General features: G+C 40.9%; 1 pseudogene; it reads left to right on the top strand.

Annotated features, from left to right (window-relative positions):
- The first annotated feature begins 9,186 nt into the window (after positions 1 to 9,186).
- Positions 9,187 to 11,894, top strand: LOC148970113 (uncharacterized; annotated as a pseudogene).
- The last annotated feature ends 893 nt before the right edge of the window (positions 11,895 to 12,787 follow it).

The raw sequence follows: 12,787 nt of genomic DNA, 5'->3' as shown, positions 1-12,787 counted from the left end.
ATTGAATTCGCCTCAGAATTAATAACATCAACACCACGAGATCCAGTGAGAAACACTCCGATTCGGCGCAGGTTTCTGTTATAAACCATATCAGATCAAACAGAGCTGACGTGGAAACCAGGAGAAACACTTATAGAAGGCTTTCAGTCCACAAATCAGCCTATATATGATAATGTGTAAGAAATAGTCAAATGCTTACAAGTAGCCTACTACACATCTTTTCCCAGCACTTCAATAATATCATAAATAAATGTTTTATTTTTTTGAATTTTTTATGTGATTACCAACACATTTTTTGTTTATCCTTTAAAGATTGTCCTAAAATGAAAAAAGTACGATGATATTTTCACTACTTTTATTAATTGATATTAAGACATTATAAATGATAATAACTAAGTTAATTTCATCTACACCCTAAATTAAGCTTAGTGATTTATTGTCAGCCCCAGTGCTACCAGAATTTTTTTTTTTTTTTTTTTGTAGAACTCGCTGTGAGTTCTCATTTGAGGTGATGCTGCCCTCAACTTTCAGTCTGGAACCCTGTGAAGTTAAAATAAAACAGAATATCATAATGTTAAGTCTATTTATTATTAAAGAATTTGACAGTAGGCTATTACAGTTATTTTGGGGGAAATTTTATTTTTTTATTTTTTTATTTTTTGCTGATCCGAAAAATGATCCGATCCGTGACCCTGATCCGAGAAACGATCCGATCCGTGAGTTTTTTGATCCGTTGCACCCCTAGTTTAAAGGTATAGCGGAGGATTTTCTTTTTCCGGGTGGATAGTCTATACTATTGGTCCACCTAAGTGTCAATCATTCTGGTGATATGTTTACATAAGGCCGTCGTACGTGCTCATCCCTATGTAGTTTTCACTTTCAGGTGTATTATGTCGGAGTTACGGTTTTAGCCATTCCCTTGAAAATGGCTGAGGGTCGAAAGAGAAAAAATGTATACAAAGTGTATGATAAGAAGAGAAAGGCCGCAGAATATAGAAACAAGACCAGAGTGATTTTGGGTGAATATCACACGCTGGCGTGCGCTAAAAGCACAGGTTGGGCTTCTCACTGATGCCGCAGTCGCGAAGATTCTAGACAGGTAAAGTTTGTCATGCTATTTGGAGAAATCCATTTAAAATCACTAGTAATGCAAGCTACTTGGTGCTAGCCCTGGTACAAGTCATGCACTGCTTAGACACGGTATCTCAATTTGTCTAAAGTAGCCTTTTGACCAAATGGTAAATGGTATCGCGCTGAAATATTCTAAAACTTTGTGTGTTCATGTGTACATATTCTAAAACCTTGTGTGTTTGTTATTACACAAATGCAAAAAGCTACTTCTCCATTACATATGCAACTATGTATAAAAATAACGTATTAATACGTATTAACAATGAGACATATTAGGTTAAGGACCAACGTAATAGCACTGCTTATATGTTGCCATGTAACGTAATTGCGATTTGCAAAATAGTTTCCTCAGAACGTATTTCGTGTGATACAGGGTTGCATGTCTTGAGTCATAGGTCACTCAATCGATCACTATATTAAGTAAATAAAACTCGGAAGGGCATTTGACATTTTGTCTTTTTTATGAATGTTTTTGAGTTCGTTTATAATTTGCATCATAATTGTGTAAGGCGTAATAGGCGTTCCCTCTCGGGAGCAAGAGTGTTGTGTTTGTGCATGTGCATTTTTTTTTTTTTTAAATGGAGAGGGCGGGTCTTCTCTAAAATTCGGAAAGATTCTCCGCTATACCTTTAATGTTTTGCAAAAAGGGTGAAGCTGACAACGTGCTTACAATTGTGCAAATCTAGGCCGGTGTTTTGCTCCTTGAGTGTAAGGTTTGCTAATAGTGGGAAAGTTTTAATTTTAGTGTGTAAGCAATTTAAAAAAAAAATGTAATAGGCCTATGTTTCCTTGTTATAATGTATGATTTGAAAAAAATAAAAACTGCTGCATCTGTGTTGATGAGATAATCAAAGTGCATGGCGCGTTGTGCACCCGCTACATTATGGCCAAGCATGCGCGCTTAAAATAACATTATGAACAACGCGCAACGCGCCACTGACTTTAGACCAGTTTTTTTCTGGTCAGTGGCGCAATTGTTTTCTGGAAGTGTAAAATAGCACCATGGAATGTTTGCGCCGAAACACGCCTCCTTTTTGCGCCAATCCGCCCATGGAGCGCAAGTTCATTACCTAGTTTACCGACGTATGTATGTGGAGGGAAAATGCCCATTTTGCGCGGGTGTAAAATAGGAATGAGACATGCGTTAATGTATAAAGTCATTTGCGCCGGGTGCAAGATAGAGCCCTATGTGTCTATGTGTAAGCCCTATGTGTAAGCCCTATGTGTCATTTACTCATATAACTTTATTTTATTGAGAGAGCAGTTAACTTGATTTAAAAGGGGAGATGAAGATGCTTATTACCATTGTAAATTAGTTTTTCTCCTGTGACTATTAAATTGTTTCTCATGTGCCTTTTCTTCTTTAGCGCTCATATTTCTGTATTTTTGATTGGCAGTTATTTAAAGCTCTGATCAAATATATACGTACTTAGCAGGGTATGTGGCTCTGAACATTAATATATGCTAATTATCAGATAACAAGGGGAATAACAGGCCAATGCTCATTAAAAGTCACACAGACTCAAATTCATTTTTCATCTATTAAAACTTGAACAGAGCTGTACAAAAGTGATTGTTGAGCAGTCGTTGAGTCATTAGAGAGGACAATGATGAAAGAAACACAGAGAGGCATCGTGTTCGATTGAAATTGGACTCCCGCCATTTAAAAAAAGAGTGTAAAATATGAATTTTTTTCTTTAAACAATACGTAGAAGAAAGGATTATTTGACATTCTAAGATGGCTGTATGTCTATTATATTATAAAAATGTTCTTAAAGTGTTATAGCTAATTAATACATTAATTTAGTACAACTGACCTCATACGAGTCCTGGATAAAATGTCAGAATTGAATTTCAAAATTGGTAAAAGTTTTTATTTTGAAAAAAAAAATGAATTAATCAAAAATTCATTAAGGTGTTTCTTTTGACAGCTTCTGTTTTAATAATTATTTACATTTAGTATTGTATTTTCTTTACACAAGTAATTTGTGTGTTGTTCAACCCTGCGGCGTTGAGTCATATTTTCTAGTCGGACCCATTTCAGGGACGACCTGGGGTGCGTTTCCCGAAAGCATCTCTAGCCAACTATGGTCGCAAGTTGGTCGCAATTTCCATTGAACATATTGGTAACGACGGAACTTGCGACCATAGCTGGCTAACGATGCTTTCGGAAAACGCACCCCTGTTCGTGCAACAGCGTGGAAATCATTCATGAGTCTGCTTCATTACAGAGCTTGGTCAGATCTTTGTCTGTAAGTAATTACACATCAGCATTGTGGTTTATTGTGTGATGTACATGTTTACTTTCAGTAATGTATTTTATTACGTTAGTGACTGTATTGGTTTTGCTGATGCACTGTTTTATCTGCCTAGCAAGGAACCTCTGTGCGTCAATTAGTTGGTTTGTTTAAATCTATTGATTCGTTTGGATAATACATGTAACAGTGTAGCAGTGAGTTTGGTGATACTGTGGATGTTTGTTTAATTTCTATACATTAAGAACATCTGTAGTTTATAGCGTAAAATTATTGATATTTATACCATGGTCTGGGTGAATACTCGATTCTGATTGGCTGCAGGGTGTCCGTTAAAAAGTGATAGAGGACACCTAGTAAAGTAGTTCTGGTGAAACTGCCTGTTTACCATTTGAAATTTATAAATAAATGCGCTGCCTACATCAGCTGTGATTAACCATAGCAACAGGCAGTCAAACGCTCTATCAAAACAAACAGCCTAATACAACAATGAGCGACTTCGTTATTTCTTATGGAGAACTTTGACGACTGGTATGCTGTAGGTCGACTCTCCGATGCTGGACTGGAGAGCCGTCAAATAATGTCAGTGACAGTCCGTGAGAGACGAAGCTGGAGCAATGTACTGTCTGCATCAAGTGCCCATCATGGGCAGCAGTAACGTTACCCAGCTTTTGAGGATCCTCCTGACTGGCCGACTTTTTCAAATTGCACTATAAATGGAAACGTTGAAATTAATTGTAAAAAAAAAAGCTAGCATGTAGGCAAATGACCCTCTCTTTGATCTGAATAATTTATTGCCCTCTATAAGCGCAAACCACTGGTGCTCAGAACTAATTTTTTTTTTTGATTAATTGTTTTATGTGTAATAAAAAAAAAAACTATGCCTACCTTTGTGTTTCATGAAAAAAAAATGCATTTTTGAACCTGAAGGGTTCTACAAGCTGAGCGGACTATAAATATCTCCGGTTGCTAAATAAACCGTCAGGCAAGTTATTATTTGTAAAAAACTATATTTAGCCCAATTAAAATATAAACTAATGTTTTAAAAAATCGTTTATTTGGCAAGTGACCATGGTATAAGCGGGTTAAAGGGTTAGTTCACCCAAAAATGAAAATTAAGTCATTAATTACTCACCCCCATGCTGTACCAACCCCGTAAGACCTTCGTTCGTCTTCGGAACACAAAGGAAGATATTTTTGATTAAATTTGAGAGCTGTATAACTACCACATTGGCTCCTAAGGGACTGCCTCTTGACGGCCCAAAAAGTCAATGAAGAAAATGTTTAAATATCCCAAGTGACTACCGTGGCTCAACTATATGTTTATCAAGCGACGCGAATACTTTTTGTGCGAAAAAACAAACAAAAATAACGAGTTTATTCGACTATTTTTTTCTTCCTTGTAGGCCAGAACGAGACTTCCTTATAGATTTCCACGACGCATGCGCGAGATTTGCGATCTGCGTACACAGCTTACACTACTTCAGATCGCAATTCTCGCGCATGCGTCGTGGAAATCTATAAGGAAGTCTCGTTCTGGCCTACAAGGAAGAAAAAAATAGTCGAATAAACTCGTTATTTTTGTTTGTTTTTTCGCACAAAAAGTATTCGCGTCGCTTGGTAAACATATAGTTGAGCCACGGTAGTCACTTGGGATATTTAAACATTTTCTTCATTGACTTTTTGGGCCGTCAAGAGGCAGTCCCTTAGGAGCCAATGTGGTAGTTATACAGATCTCAAATTTAATCAAAAATATCTTCATTTGTGTTCCGAAGACGAACGAAGGTCTTACGGGGTTGGTACAGCATGGGGGTGAGTAATTAATGACTTAATTTTCATTTTTGGGTGAACTAACCCTTTAATGCCCTCCGAGGTGTCCATTGTCAGGTTTTAATGGACTTCGGCGGAGGCAACCGTCCTCCGCTGCGCGTCGGCCGGTTCACGCCTCGCCGTCGTCCATTAAAACCTGACTATGGACACCTCGGAGGGCATTAACCCTTACAGAGAATACTATGTAATTTTACTGAGTAACTCGGTAACTTTATATTTTATTGTGTAAAGACACAATAGACATTACACTTTTATAATGTTTATTTATTCTTTCAGTCTTACAGACTTGGAGAAAGAAAAAATGAGGAAGAAAAGGGAACAAAAGGTAAAAAATCCATCCTCAAAGAGACTTCTGGAGTTTATCTTCTTCATTGCAGTTGACTATTTGTCTAGCCGTACAACAGAGGTCGTACTGCGAGGGCAGAATAGTAAGAAGACAGAAGTACACCAAGTTCATCAAATAGCAGTTCAACACTGATTGTTGCTGAACCATCGTCATCTAAGCAACCAAGATGGATGAACGGAATAACAGAAGAAACACATCAGTCCTTGGTGACTAGATATCTATCGCCCAATCATGTAGCAAAACATCAACAGCAAGCTCTGTTTTAGAGTACCACATAGTACCACACAGTTTTAGAGTTGCAAGACACTCAGAGCTCGAGCCAGAGCCAAAGCTGCCCGCATGCAGGTTTCATTCGCTAAGAAGCGGAGATGATGGTCGAAGAGGCAACATTGAAAGCAAAAATTGAAACGTTTCTCCTGTGCAAACACAGAAAAAGAGACGTTTAGATCCACATATAGATTCAACTTACCAGAGACAATCCGCACAGCAGAGGTGTGACCCTGACAACTCTGTAAAGCATACAGCAGCCACGCCAGATGTCACAAAATACAGTATGTAATGTGAAGAGAAGTGTGCTATGGATCCAGACCAACTATGCCTCTTGCATAACAAGCCTCATGCACTCAGAAACGACCAGAGCTTTATGATATCTCAAGCTCACTACTCAGGTCCAAAACAAGACAGAACGACCCACTAAATACAACAACAAAATACCTGTGTCTGTGAGGAGGACTGGTGTGTTTTCTGAAGCTAAAGCAACTCCTACAGGCTCTGTTGAAAAAGGAAAATATGGATTCAGACCAACTATGCCCCTTGCATAACAAGCCTCATGCACTCAGAAAATGCCGCACCTTCCGCTGAAGGCCTATAGAGGAACGTAAAACCTACCTCAAGCAGAAGAACATTTTCATCCTGCTAGGAAGTGACATTTTGCAAATGCATAAAGTGAGGTAACAGTATAATGGAGACCATAAAGACCCCTACGCCCAACATCTTGATCTCGGGTGGGTTATCGTAGGAGACGTTTGTCCGGACCGGGCTCCCATACCACACAGTTTTAGAGTTACAAGACACATACACTGCCTAATGGACAGACATTCATGTTAAGTACCTGTCCTAACAAAATTAAAGTGAAAGAGACACTTAAGAGTAAAAACACTCACCGACCAAGAATTGTGGACTGCGCATTCCATGGTGAAGAGACAAGCTTGGAGCCACAAGATGAAATGAAATGAAAAAGTAGCTCTGTCGGTTGATGATCAAACATTCCTGGGCATTATGGACAAAGAGGTTTTTATGTCTCAAGCAAACAGCTGGGTAGCACCGCTGCCGTTCTGCAAACCCCACTGCTGTCTTCCAAGCAACAGAGAGATGGCTCTGCAACGACTTTTATCTCTCCGACGTACACTAGACAGGTGCACAGACATGAAAGAACACTTCCTGGAGTTCATGAAAAAGGTATTTGAGAATGACCAAGCAGAACTAGCATCAGAACTTGAGGAACATCAGGAAAGGTGCTACTTACCTCTATTCTGTGTCTATCATCCTTAAAAAAACCAAATCAAATTAGAGTGTTTTTTGATTCAAATGCCAAACATGAGGGTGTGCCACTGAATGACGTGCTGCTCAGTGGGCCAGACTTAAGCAATGCCCTGCTGGGTGTCTTAATTCGATTCTGGAAAGAGAACATTGCAGTCACCGCTGATATTTAGCAGATGTTCCATGCGTTTCTTGTTCCAGATGATAATCGTGATTATTTACTGCTCCTTTGGTATAAGAATAACAACTTAAACAATAACATTACAGAGCACAGAATGAAGGTGCACATATTTGGCAACAGCCCCTACCATCAGTTGCCATTTATGGTCCAAGAAGAGCTGCACAAGAACATCAGGATGAATATGGCACAGACAGTAAGGAGTTTGTCATAAGGAACTTCTACGTGGACAATGGATTGGTGTCAGTTCTGACAGAAGAGGAAGCTATCAATTTTCTAAAGAGGACTCTAAATGTTAGGAGCATCAAACTTAAAAAATCACTTCCAATTGCAGCAAGGTCATGACACCATTTGCCCCCGAGGACCTTGCAAAATATTTAAAAGACCTCGACTTCGGTGCAGATCCTTTCCCACTTTAGCGGAGCCTTGGACTGATTTGGAATCTGGAGAGTGATAATTTCGGCTTCCAAGTATCCCAAGAAGAGAAAACGTTTACAAAAGAGGCATCTTATTAACAGTTCAGAGCCTCTATTATCCACTGGGCTTCGTGGCTCCCGTCACAGTTCAAGGAAAAGCTCTCGTCAGAGAACTGTCATCCAAAGAATATGATTGGGATGATCCTCTCCCATCAGACAAGCGAGTGTCCTGAAAGTTGTGGAAAGAGTTTCCCCTTGAACTAGAGAACACACACATAAAAGAAGGTATGTGCCTATTTATCTTGACTAATCTAAAATTCGAGAAGGCTGTAGTAGCCTACCTGCATGTCACCAATGATGAAAACCAGTGCTATGTGACGCTTTACTGGCAGCTGAGATGGCGGATGCAATCTGCTGTGAGATGGACATTGAGATGCATGCCGTGAGATTTTTCACTGAGTGTGATACAGGATTGTTCTCGGGTACATCCATAACACCTCCAGATTTCATGTGTATGTTGCCAACCGAGTCAATCGCATCAGTAAATCAAGTCATCCACAACAGTGGCAGTATGTTGCCACCAAACAGAATCCGGCGGATAACGCCACCAGACCCACCGGACGTTTTACATCAAGGTCGTCATTTTGCTGAAGGTGCCGTCCGGTCAGCAAGAGTGTGGATAGTGGGAGGTAAACGGCTGGTGTCTAGCTGCTGGTGTCTAGTGTCCTCTGTAACTGTGTGACCTGCAAAAAACTGAGAGGGAGGTTAATGGAACAGAAAATGGCACCACTGCCGCCTGACAGACTCACCACAGAACCCCCTTTTACACATGTCAGACTGGGCGTCTTCGAACCATGTTGCCATTGTCACTCATCACACTTGTGGAGGTAGAGCTGAAAGTAAGCGATGAGCATTGTTATTGAAATTGCATGAGATGAGCATGAGAGCGACCCACATCGAAGTGTTAGAATTCATGTCCACTTCAAGTTTTATAAATGCTTTACAACAATTCTTTGCAATCCGTGGGCAATCCAAACAGCTTCAATGTGATAGAGGCACAAACTTTATTGGAGCGTGCAAAGAGTTAATATTCAACACCAGTGATCCAGAATTGAGTCAAGTCAAGTCAAATATATTTATATAGCGCTTTTCACAATACAGATTGTATCAAAGCTGCTTCACAGTATCAATCAAGACAACTTAACAGTGTTTGTTTATTCATGGAAGAAAAAAAAAGACAATCAAGTTTGGTAGAGCTAATCAATGGTATGATGGAATTGACAAGTTACCTTGACAAGCAGGGATGCACGTGGACTTTCAACACCCCCCATTCATCCCATATGGGAGGTTGTTGGGAAAGACTGATAGGAGTAGCACGTCGGATTTTGAAAGGGATGTTGCCACTGATTGCCACTGAGGCCACTGATTCCAGTGTCAACTGACCCGGACAATCCTTCAGTATTGACAGCTGCAATGATTCTCACTCAAAAGATGACTCCAGGTGACTTTGATCATAAGGATCTTCACAAAAATCAGTGGAAACAAGTGCAGTGTCTGACAGAGAGCTTCTGGAAACGATGGAGACAGGAGTATCTGGTCACTCTCCAGAAACGTCACAAGTGGACTGATGACAAGCCAACCATACAAGTGGATGATGTAGTTCTGATGAAAGACACTCAGGCTAAACGGCACAACTGGCCAGTTGGAATTGTGGTAAAGACATTGCCTAGCAAAGACAACAAAGTATGCGAGGTTGAAGTTAAAGTTGTGAGGCAAGGCACAAAAACCTACATCAGACCCATCTCAGAGCTTGTTTTTCTTATGTCTACGGACTTCCATTTTCTCTGTTAAAATCAATGGGGTCACTGTGTCCATTTATTTTACTGTCTATGGCAACAGTGCGAAATGATTCATGAATCTGCTTCATTACAGAGCTTGGTCAGATCTTTTTCTGTGTGTAATTACACGTCAGCATTGTGGTTTATTGTGTGATGTACATGTTTACTTTCAGTAATGCATTTTATTACGTTCATGACTGGATCGGTTTTCTCGATCCAGGGATCGAGGTTGAAAACTTTTTTTTTTCTGACGCACTGTCTTATCTGCCCAGCAAGGAGCCTCGGTGCTTCGCCTCAGGTTAATTAGTGGGTTTGTTTACATCTGTTGATTCATATGGATAATGCGTGTAACATTGTAGCAGTGAGTTTGGTGATACTGTGGATGTTTGATTAGTTTCTATACATTATGAACATCTGTAGTTTATTGTGTAAAATTATTGTGTAATCTTACTGAGTTACTGAGTAACTTTATATTTTATTGTGGAAAGACACAACAGACTTAGACACTTTTGTAATGTTTATTTTCTGTTTATTCTTTCAGTCGTATAGACTTGGAGAAAAACTTAAGAAATAACACTGAGGAAGAAAAGAGAACATCAATCCTCAACAAGACTTCTGGAGTTTCTCTTCTTCATTGCTGTTAACTATCTGTCTAGCGCCGTACAAAGTAGACGTCAGACTGCGAGGGCAGAATAGTTACAATCCAAACCAGTAAAAAAAATCTGTTGTCTTATACACCTTATAATTACACCTAAATTTCATCGATTTGATTTGTTTTAATGAATAACTCTTTGTAAACATGAATAGGTCAGTATTTCTGTCATGACACACACGGGACAGAAGATCCAATTTGCAGCAGTTTATTAATATAAGGGTAATCCAAATCGTAGTCTCAAGGCAGGGGTCAAAATACAAATAATCAAACCAAACATGAAAACAAAACAAACCAACAAGAAAACCAACCAAGGAAGTGGTGACATCTAACAACAAATCCATACACATACTATCACAGACATACTAACACAGACAGGGAATATATACACAGATTTAACAAGACTAACAATGAACAGCTGGGAACAATGATGACGAGGAACAGCTGAGTGCAATGAACTGATGAGTGAGTGACAGAGAGAATGCTGGGAAATGAATAGTGAATAGTCAATAGTGAAGAACACTTTGATAACGAGGACCTCTAGTGACAAACAAGGGAACACAACCAGACACTGTGACATAACCCCCCCTCTATGGAGCAGCTACTAGACGCTCCACGACAACACTAAAACACCACACAAGAGTTCAGGAGGGAGGTGGAACGGTGGACGATCAGGGGGAGGGATGGTGGGCCAGGTCTATGAAGGGAGACAGGAACAAGGGGTGAGGGCTTAACCGGGGACCAGGGCAAAACAGAGAGTCTATTGGGCATCCAGGGCGAAACAGAGAGTTCATCGGGTGGCCAGGGCGAAACACAGAGTCCATCGGGTGGCCAGGGTGAAACACAGAGTCCATCGGGTGAAGACCCCTTGGGCGGTCAGGGCGGTTAAGACCCCTCGGGCGGCCAGGGCGGTGAAGCCCTCTCAGGACCAGACAACGGCTCAGGAACAGACACCAAAACTGTAACAGCCACAAGAACAAACACAGAAACAAACAATGGCTCAGGAACAGGTACTGGCTCTGGAACAGACATTGGCTCTGCCTCTGGCTCTGGAACAGGCATTGGCTCTGCCTCCTGCTCTGGAACAGGCACTGGCTCTGCCTCCGGCCCTGGAACAGCAGGCACCGGCTCAGGAACAGCAGGCACCAGCTCAGGAACTGCAGACACCGACTCAGGAACTGCAGACACCGGCTCAGGAACAGCCACGAGAACAGTAATGGTCACAAAGACAGACACAAACACAGAAACAAACACTGGCTCTGGCACTGGAACGGGCACTGGCTCTGCCTCCGGCTCTGGAACGGGCACTGGTTCTGCCTCCGGCTCTGGAACGGGCACTGGCTCTGCCTCTGGCTCTGGAACGGGCACTGGCTCTGCCCCCGGCTCTGGAACGGGCACTGGCTCTGCCTCCAGACCTGGAACGGGCACTGGCTCTGCCTCCGGCTCTGGAAAAGTAGACACGGGCATGTCCAGGATCCGAGCCAGACGCTCCAGATAGTCCAGGTCCATGAAGGCAGACGGAACGTGACCATTCTCTGACTGGGTAGACGGAACGTGAACAGTCTCTGACTGGGCAGACGGGATGTGAACAGTCTCTGGCTAAGCAGACGGGATGTGACTGGGCTGTGTCTCTTCCTTCTTCTCCGGACCCCCGGACTCGGGACCACCAGAACCGGGACCACCAGAACAGGGATCATCTCCCGACTACATCCTCCTCTGTGACCTCCACGGGTCACGCGAAACTTTACCAAACGGGTCCCCTTAAAAAATTCCCTTCTCTCCCACTCGGTGGGTGGGGAAGAGATATTAAAAAAAAAAACATACTGCTGGATCTAACTAGACTAACAATGAACAGCTGGGAACAATGATGACGGGGAAAGAACAGTCAATAGTGAAGATCACAGTGATAACGAGGACCTCTAGTGACAAACAAGGGAACACAACCAGACATTGTAACAATTACATTGTTTTATAACTGCAATTACAATTACATGTGAAAAGTTAATATATCACAATGTTCATTTAAATTATTTAATTGACGTATTGTTTAAAAACAATAAGTGCACATTTAATTACATTTTATGTCAATAGTTTTTATTGCATACATATAGGCATTAAATGGCCACAATGAGATATCTTTATTGGCCATTGAAAAATAGCCCATATTTGATGAGTGTTGGCCCCTGGCCAACTCCCCCTTGTTATCTTGTTTAGCTTGTTTTCCCTTTTATTTAAACCCTGTGTTTAAGTTCAGTCCTTGTGAGTTCTTGTCACTGTTACATTGATGTTGATTGTGCTGTTCCTGAGTCCTGTTCCCTAGTCTTTGTATAGTTTCGAATGTATTGAATAAAGCGTGTTGCATTTGGATCCTGCTGCCTCCTTGCTTCAACCTCATTGTAACAACAAGCCCTTATGAATAAGCCATAAGCATATTAAAATGGCTTATTGCTTTTATAAAACAACATCATGGAAGACACCAATGTTCAATAAATAATAACAATCTTATTGCCAGGGATGGGCAGTATATTCAGACACATTTATTTAAAATACTTATTTGATATACAAAATACAATTTGGTATTTTTAGCCGTTGGGAAAAATAA

This window comes from Pimephales promelas, chromosome 21 (genome assembly GCF_988280905.1).
Source record: "Pimephales promelas chromosome 21, fPimPro1.hap1.1, whole genome shotgun sequence".
Classification (NCBI taxonomy): domain Eukaryota; kingdom Metazoa; phylum Chordata; class Actinopteri; order Cypriniformes; family Leuciscidae; genus Pimephales; species Pimephales promelas.
The sequence above is the reverse complement of the archived record's forward strand: the minus strand, read 5'-3'. Positions and strand labels throughout refer to the sequence as shown.